Source organism: Chelonoidis abingdonii, chromosome 3 (assembly GCF_003597395.2).
Source record: "Chelonoidis abingdonii isolate Lonesome George chromosome 3, CheloAbing_2.0, whole genome shotgun sequence".
NCBI classification, from domain to species: domain Eukaryota; kingdom Metazoa; phylum Chordata; order Testudines; family Testudinidae; genus Chelonoidis; species Chelonoidis abingdonii.
The window spans coordinates 3,824,252-3,832,903 of NC_133771.1; positions in this window are offsets into that span (position 1 = coordinate 3,824,252).

Sequence of the window (8,652 nt, forward strand, 5' to 3'; positions counted from 1 at the left end):
AGTAACCCAGGGGAAGGAACCGCTAGTTCAAGTGGTTCACCACAACCCTCAGGGCCCCTGGGTTGGGACCTGGAGTAGAGGGCGGGCCCAGGTCCCTCCCTCTCCACTCCCCTCCTCCAAGGACACTAGTGGAGTAATTAAGAACCAGTTCAGAGGCAAGCAGTAGCGCCCTGAACCTACCCCAGAGAAGAGAAAGCGCGAGACCCAGCAGAACAGTACGGGCAATTTGCCACAGGCGGCAGGCAGGATGCCTTCAGCAGCTTGCCTATGGAGAGTCTGCTAGTTCTGCGGCTTCAGCGGACCCTTTGTGCTTGGGGCGGCAAAATGTCTACCCCTGGCTCAGAACCACTGTATTAGACCAAACTGCTCTATTCCGTGTTTTGTCCCTCTCTGAAATGGAATCTGAGGGCCAAGTGGGTCTTTACTTTCTGCCTCATTAAATCCCTACGACATGTTTCGTGTTGCAGATAGTCCAGACAAATTCTGGTTCTTAGTGCTCATTAATGAATATGTGACACCTGTCTCCATCATCTTTTATCTGAACACTCCCTTAGTAAACTCCACATAAATTGGGGGTCTTCCCCAGGTATCTTGATGTAAATGCGTCATCAAACCTGCGGGATTTTGTGCTGATGCTGTGGAAACAGAGTGCTCGACCTTCCTAAGCTGAATCTTTAGAAGGTGTGGAAGCCATATGTATAGTCCCCTCATGACTTGCCAAAGTTTGGAGCAGTTCTGCAGCAGGCAACCCATTCGTGTGATCCCTAGGCTCATATCGCAGCAATCCTGTCCACAGCCAATTCCTCCCTGGGTCAAAAGCTTTTCTGTGTTCACTGCAATAGGGGACAACATTTTTACCTTTTCCATCCTCCTTATTTTGCCTGTCCCCTTTGTCTACCTCACTGATTCTTTTTTCCTGAGGACTATTGTTAGCGACGGTCACTGCTGACACTGCCTCAGGCGTTTTCGGTTGGGGTAGAGCTCTCTCTCTCTGTATTTTGTCATCATAGGCGCCAACTCTGTGGGTGCTTTGGGACTTAAGCACCCAAGGGGAAAAAATAGTTGGTGCTCAGCACCCACTCGGGTGATTGGATGTTGTCAGCCGCCAATCAGCTGTTTCGTATGCGCTGCTCCCATTAGCTGTTTGGTGCGGGGGGGGCCAATGAGCTGTTTCCCATCCCTCCAATAAGCTGTTTGGCAGCATGGGTGGCTGCAGCTCCCAGCCCAACTCTTAACTGCAGATAGGAAGTGAATCGCTTTCCAGGGCAGAGGAAGCCTAGCTGGGGAGGGCAGCTTCTTTGGCTGCAGAGAGTGGGCTGGTGAGGCAGTTCTCTGGCAGTGGGGGGCACAGAAAGTGCCCCTCCAAAAGCGGCCAGTTTTCTGAGAGCATGGTACACCCGCTGGCAGAACCAAAAGTCAGCACTTATGCTTCGTATACATTTTTTGCTCTCTCTACTATGTCACGAAAAGGAGTAATATCAGGGTGGTTGGCGCTTATAGCCATTCTTATGACTGGATTAAATCCTACCTCTTAAACTGTGGTACCTCATACACTTGTCTGCCTATTTGAGTGAGCCCTGGATGTTTGTATACTAGGTTTTTCCTGGCTATATCTGGTTCCGGTCGTTCCCCTGGTCACTGTTTTTCACTGTGAAACCACATTACAAGGTTTTCATTTGTAAAGAAAAGCCTAGACACCCTTTGTTCTATATTATTACTATTAGCAGCAGAGAATCCTGTGGCACCTTATAGACTAACAGATGTTTTGGAGCGTGAGCTTTCGTGGGTGAATACCCACTTCATCAGACGCAGGTAGTGGAAATTTCCAGGGGTAGATATATATATTGCCCCTTAGCAAAGCGAGCCTTAAGAGATAACGGAGGTTAGTTCAAGTCAGCGGAGGAATGGGCCCCCTGTTCTAGCAGTAGAGGTGTGAAAACCAAGGGAGCACGAAACTGGTTCTGTAATTGGAAAGCAACATTCACAGTCTTTGTTTAGTCCAGAGCTGCATGGTGTCAAATTTGCAAATGAACTGAAGTCTCAGCAGTTTCTCTTTGAAGTCTGGTTCCTGAAGGTTTTTTTGCTGCAGGATGCCACCTTAAGTGTCCCTGCTATAGTGTGGGCATGGAGGTGAAGTTGCTCTCCTACAGGTTTTTGTATATTGCCATTCCTGATATCTGATTTGTGTCCATTTATCCTTTCCGTAGTGACTGTCCCAGTTTGGCCGATGTACATAGCAGAGGGGCATTGCTGGCATATGGATGGCGTATATTACAATAGGGTGGACGGGCAGTGATGAACCAGTGATAGTGTGCTGATCTGGTTAGGTCCGTGAATGGTGTCACTGGTTAATGATGTTGGGCAGTAAAGTTTGGCATTGACGGTTGTTGCATGGATGTGGTTTCATGAAGCTAGAGTACTAGGTGCCGGTGTGCCGTTTGCTGGTGAAAAGTTTCAGGTTGGCAAGGTTTGTCTGTGGCCAAGGATTGGCCTGCCCAGCCAAGGCCTATAATATCACGTTCCAGTAAGAGGAAGTACTTTATTGGTACACCTCACCTGTAGTTTAAACTAATCTTCCCTCGCTTTTTGTTTGAACAAAATCTTTTTCAGTATAGTGCCTACTCTAAGCCATTCATTACATCACATTTCAATTCAACATGAAAAATAATTTATGTTATGAAATAGTTGTTACAATCTATTTTTCTCAATATATTTTATTATAATGCCCCCTCATTTCCTAGCACTCGCCCGGTCCCCCTGTGGAAACAACCTGTCCCCGCCCCCATGGCCGCCCGCCTTGCAGAAACACACCCTCCTTCCTCAGCGCCACCCTGTGAAACAACTAGTGTGCCTAAGAGAGTTGGGGGTCGGCGGGGCGGAGGGGAACGGCACACAAAGGCAAAAAGATAACTCTCTCAGTTCTATGCATGTGGAAAGAAGTGGGCCGTAGCCCATGAAAGCTTATGTTGAAAGAATAAATGTGTTAGTCCTCTAAGGTATGCTACTTAAAGAAAATTTCAAAAGCCAGGCCCCCGAGTAGCCTCACAAGTAGGGCGTAGTTGTTGCAGCCTACAGACTAACCGCGCTGAAGCAACTTGAACAACCTTTACAGCGCCTGCAAATAGGTGGTTTCCACCAGTCTAAGCAGCGAAATAGTGCCAGCCCTGTAAACTCGGCCCACCATGTAGCACAAGCCTCTAGTGCAACACAGCATTAGTCCTGTCTATGCAGAATACAGACAACACAGCTGACTACTCATTGCGCACATGTTAGTCCATGGGGCGAGAGAGCACTAGGTTGGTGCCCTCTATATATCACAGCAGTAAAGTAGACCCCACCCAGCTACCCAGACTGCCAGCACACTCACTCCATTTCACTTTCTTGCCATCCTGGTCACTCCCGCTGAACCTTGAAAGCGCAGACCTCCGCTAGTCGAGCCAATGTCCGGCACTACCGAACTTCCTCCACTTGTCTCCCCCCTGCCAAAACTGCTAGCCTGTCTCGCCCTATTGAACCCCACCTGCTCATCTGCTTGGTCCCCCGGCCGTCGCACCTCTACTTAGCCTCCGACTCCACTACTTGCACCCACCTAAAGTATTATAGCCTCATTCAGAGACCCCAGGCGGTCACTATATTAACTGCACACCAGCAGTCAATCAATGCAGTGTAGATAATCTCTGCATTATGCATTTCTTGTGTATAACTGTTTTACATGATTTGTACTGAAAAGCCTTGGTAATATGTTATAGTGGGCCCAAGGTAGTAATAATTTAAGGTAAAAAGAAAAATGTCTTTTTTGCTAGAAAGTAGAATGAGATCTTTCCTTCACTTTGTAATAATTGCCCTATTGAATGAATGAGGTTGAATGAAGAAGGTGTGGAAGGCAGCACCTCCAGACAGCTGCAACCCCTTGAGGGGACTGGAGCAGACCCAAGGAGCTTTGCGCAGGGCCTGAGTGGGACGGAGTCAGGGTGCTGGGTGCAGTCTCTGGCTGGGGCATAGGGGTGGGGTGTGCAGCAAGGTGGAGGGGTGCAGGCTCTGGGAAGGAGTGCGGAGAGGGTGGGTGCAGGCTCTGGGACAGAGTTTGGGGGCTTGGAGGAGTGGTGGGTGCTGGGGGTGGGAAGGACTGCCATGTGCTTGGCTCCTTCTCCCTGAAAAGCTGCCCTCACCATAGCCCCTCAAGTGGGGGATGGAGCTGCCCCTTCCCCAGTGTTTGTAGGAGTGGTGGCTGGGGGAAACCCAGTCAAACTCTGGTTTTACTCTTTCGCTGATGGGCCACTTAAACCCCTGACAAACTCCTTCCCGCCTCTCTCACTCCCCTTTTCTACTGGGCTTGTTTGATCTTTTCGGTGGAACCAGATGAAAACCATAAACCCTAGTGAGAACAGCAGGCTGGAAGACTAGACTGAACCCACCACCCAGCCTAGTCCATCCCAGAGCCCAGGACTGAGGGCAGTGTTCCCCCACCTCCAGGCCACCTGCTTCCACTCCTGGCCTCTCCCAGCACCGCCAGTGAATCTGTGTGGCTGCATTGGGTGGGATTTCAAGCGGACCCCTCAACCCCCCGCTAAATTCACCCCCGTTTTGTGACCACTCTGCACCAAGAGCACCTTCCTTCCCTGCCCTAGAGCTGCTGGATGGCTAGAAAGCTGAGCTGGGCATTTGATTGATCTAGAATATTATCATGGCCCCCCCCCCCCGCAAACCTTAATGTCCACACAGCTTTGGGGGGGGGCTATTCGCCCCCCCCCCCAAGCCGGTCTATTTTATTGTTGCAGGGCAAATGAAGGAGCCATAGTTTAATGGAAATATTCAGCCCGTACAGCAGTCTTGCAGCAGGGAAAGCAGAGTTGATGGGAGGGGAACTGGTTTGGATAGGAGCCCCAGTCCCTTTCCTTTGCAAAATAATTTGGAGAGGGAATCAGATCACGCTGTGCCTCGGTTTCCCCTTCTGCAGGGAGATGGGGGAGAGATAAAAGTCTCAGCCTGCTGTGCCATGTTGCAGACCTTTCGCATTCTGCTCTCTTGCTGTATTTGATGTCCTCCTCCAAACCTCCCTCTCTCTCTCACCTGGAGTTCACAGCACTAAGTACCGGCTGGGGGCTTTTTTCCTGGGTTACATTACATGATCCCAAGTTTAGTTCTGAAACAGACACAGGCAGGCACAAACTCACCCTCAAACAGCAACACCACGAAAACCACAACACCAACCCAGTCTTACAAACCTAGGGGGAATCACAGGGTCAAACACTGACGGTTGGAAGCCCCAGCAGCTGTTCAGGTGAGTGAGGTCCACTACAGAGATTCCTGTCTCCCACCGGACCAGAAGCTCCCTCGGCATCTCCTCCAGGTGAGTGCTGGGGGGAGGGGAGGGGAGGGGACGGGAGGAAGGCTGCAAGCACGTGTGCCTTCTCCCCCCTCCCTTCCTGACCTGCAGCACCCAGCGGTTGCCTCTGCCTCAGCTGGCCTGCGTCTCCCATTGCCTAGCAGCAACAGCTGCTGCTTCCGGGAGACAGCCTGCAAGCGCGGGGCCCGATTCGGGGGAATCGGGCAAATCGACCTAAAGCCGGCCCTGGCAGGAGTCCACCCTGCTACACATCTCCCTCCTTAAAACCCCCACCCATGAGGATAGGAGGGTTTTTCCCTGGACTAGCCGCCCATGTGCCTCCAGTGCCACTCGCTCCTTTTCGGATTCCTCCAAACACTTCCGCAAGCGGACCTCCTCATCTACGACGGCTGCATACTTCTTAGCGAGGTCCACCGCACTTGCCTCAGACTCACGGAGGGCCCGCTCTGCTGCCTCAAGCCGTGCCCGTAGATTTGAGTCCCCCAGGTCCTCTTCCTTCAGGGTCTGGGTCCCCTTGGTGGTTTGTCCCATGACCACCTGGGTCCATTTTGTTTCTCGGAGATGTCCCCCCTGGGGCCCCATCTCCTGCTGGGCCCACTCCGTCTGGGGCCCTCTCCCCCTGACAGACGGGGTGATGGTTTGGGTCCCGGCCTCCTGCGGGGTCCCCATGATCTCCACCTTGGCCTGTGTCACAGGCTTCAGTTCCAGCATGGCCCCTTCTGGGCCTCCAGGCACCTCCATCGGCCCACCCTCAAGTCTCTTGAGGGGGCAGTTCCTCCTAATGTGGCCTGGTGTCTGGCAGCCCCAGCAGACTCCCTGCCTCCTCGCTACCTTAGGCCTTCTCTGTTTCTTCGTGGGCCTAGACCCCCCTGGGTTGCCCTGCCCTGTATCCCTTGGGTCCGGACAGTCCCTCCAGAAGTGGCCCGCTTGCCCACATGTCCAACATACTGGTGGCTGCCTGGGTTCCTGCCCGAGGTACCTGCCGCCTCTTCTCTGGGTGAGGCACCCTGTCCCCAACCCAGTAGGGACAGTCCCTCCTTAAACGTCCTTGCCTGAAACAGGCATAACATGTCCGGCGCTCAGCCGCAGGCCTCCTGGTCTCGCCTCTCCCAGCGATCTCCACCTTGCCTCCAGAACTCCATCCCGAGGACATTAACTAGGGCCCGCTGCTCCTGTACCAGCTGGCCCACTTGTTCCCGGAGGGCCTCCTGCACCTCCCACATGTCCTGTTGGGCTTCCTGGATTCCCTGCAGGTGGTCAGCCCCCTTTCTCTGGGGCCTTGACACTGGGGCCCAACCAGGGACTACCTCGGGGGGCCTCTGCATAGAAGACCCCCATGTACCCCAGATCCATCATCCTCTGGATCCCTGCAGTCCTTGCCCCAGCCCCTTGTGTCAGGGGCGGACCTCTATGCCTGCATTCGCCACCACGTGTAGACGTGTGGACTCACGTCCATGGCGTCTCCTGCTGGTTGCTTCAGGGAATTAGCTCAAATTCCAGCCCAGAGTGCCCTCTGCAGGCCAGTGATCCACTTGTCCTCTGCTGGCCCCAGGCCCCTCCCTGGACCTCGGTGCCCCGTTAACTGGGTCTCCCCCCCCCCAGGGGAACCCCACCCCTCTATCCCCACTTTGCCTTAGTATTGGCTACTGCGCAGTCATTGTCTAGCCCCCACACCCTGGGGCAGACTGCAGTATCAGCCACTCATCATCAGCAAAGGGGCCTTTACCCACCCTCGGGCTGCCCCTCTGCAAGCCCACTTCCTTGGAGGCCAAGAATTAGGCCCTGCAGCCTGGGGAGTTGCTGGCCTAGGGCTTCCCAGCTCCTAAGGCTTTTCCCCCAGCCCTGCCTTCCTCTAGGTCCCCTAGGTGAGTCCCCAAGCAGCCAGGCCTGTGTCTCTCTCTCCAGGCAGAGAGAGACTCTTTCTGCTTCTGGCTCCCCTGGCCGCCTTATACAGCCTTGTGGCTCAGTTTGGGGCGTGGCCCCCAGCTGCAGCCACTCCCACCATCAGCCCAGGCTTCTGACTCCAGCTACGGCCCCTTGCCAGGGCTGTTTTAACCCCTTCTCTCCTGGAGCAGGAGTCCAGCCTGCTACAAAGCCCAAAAATCAAGCCCAAAATGAGCCCGGATCGTTGCCTAGCGACAACAAACAAGCCCCACTTCAAAAAGGGTGTTTTTTAAAAAAAATCCATAATTTATTGTTATCAGTAATGAAGTGTACACACTACAGAAAGGTGTCTTGTAACTTATAACAACTCTGCCGGATAGAGACGGCAGAAAACAGGGACAGGTTCAATATTTGAGAAGGTGACGGATTACTTAGACAAAGGAAATGCGGTAGATCTAATTTACCTTGATTTCAGTAAGGCGTTTGACACGGTTCCGCATGGGGAACTGTTAGTTAAATTGGAAAATGGGGATGAATGTGAAAGTTGTAAGTGGAATAAGGAACTGGTTAAAGGGAGACTGCCAGCGGTCGTACTGAAGGGGTAACTGTCAGGTCTGGAGGAGGTTACTCAGGGAGTCCCTCAAGATCGTTTTGGGACGCGATCTGTTTTACCTATTTTATTACTGACCTTGCACAACAGAGCGGCAATGTGTAATAAAGTTTGCGAGCACGAAGCTGGGGGGTATGTGCTAACACGGGGAAGGACCGGGTACTATTCGGAAGATCTGACACCTTGTAAACTGGAGTAGTAATAATAGGATGAAATATACTAGCGAAAAGTGCAAGGTCCGCACTTAGGGATTTAATAATAAGAATTTTAGATATACGTTGGGGACGCTCCAGTTGGAACCGACGGAGGAGGAGAAAGGACCTTGGGAATTGTTGATAGCAGGAGACTATAGGCCGCCAATGGTGATATGGCTGTTAAAAAAGCAAATGCGTGTTAGGGTGCATCAGCAGGGTATTTCCAGCAAGGAGAAGGAGTGTTAGTGCGTTATATACGGCGCTGGTGAGAACCTCACCTGGAATATTGTGTGCATTTCTGGTCTCCCATGTTAAGAAGGATAGAATTCAAACTGAACAGTCAGAGACGGCTACTAGGATGTCCGAGGAATGGAAAATCTGCCTTATGAAAGGAGACTCAAAGGCTTGGCTTGTTCAGCCTGGCCAAAAGAAGCTCCGGGCATATGCTTGCTTCTATATAAATATATCAGGGGATTAACGCATTGGGAGGAGAGAATTAGTTAAGTTTTAGTACATAAGTAGGCACGAGGACGAATGGGTACAAAACTGGATATTAGGAAGTTTAGACTTGAAACTTAGACGGAATTTCTAACCATTAGGGATGAAAAGTCTGTGAA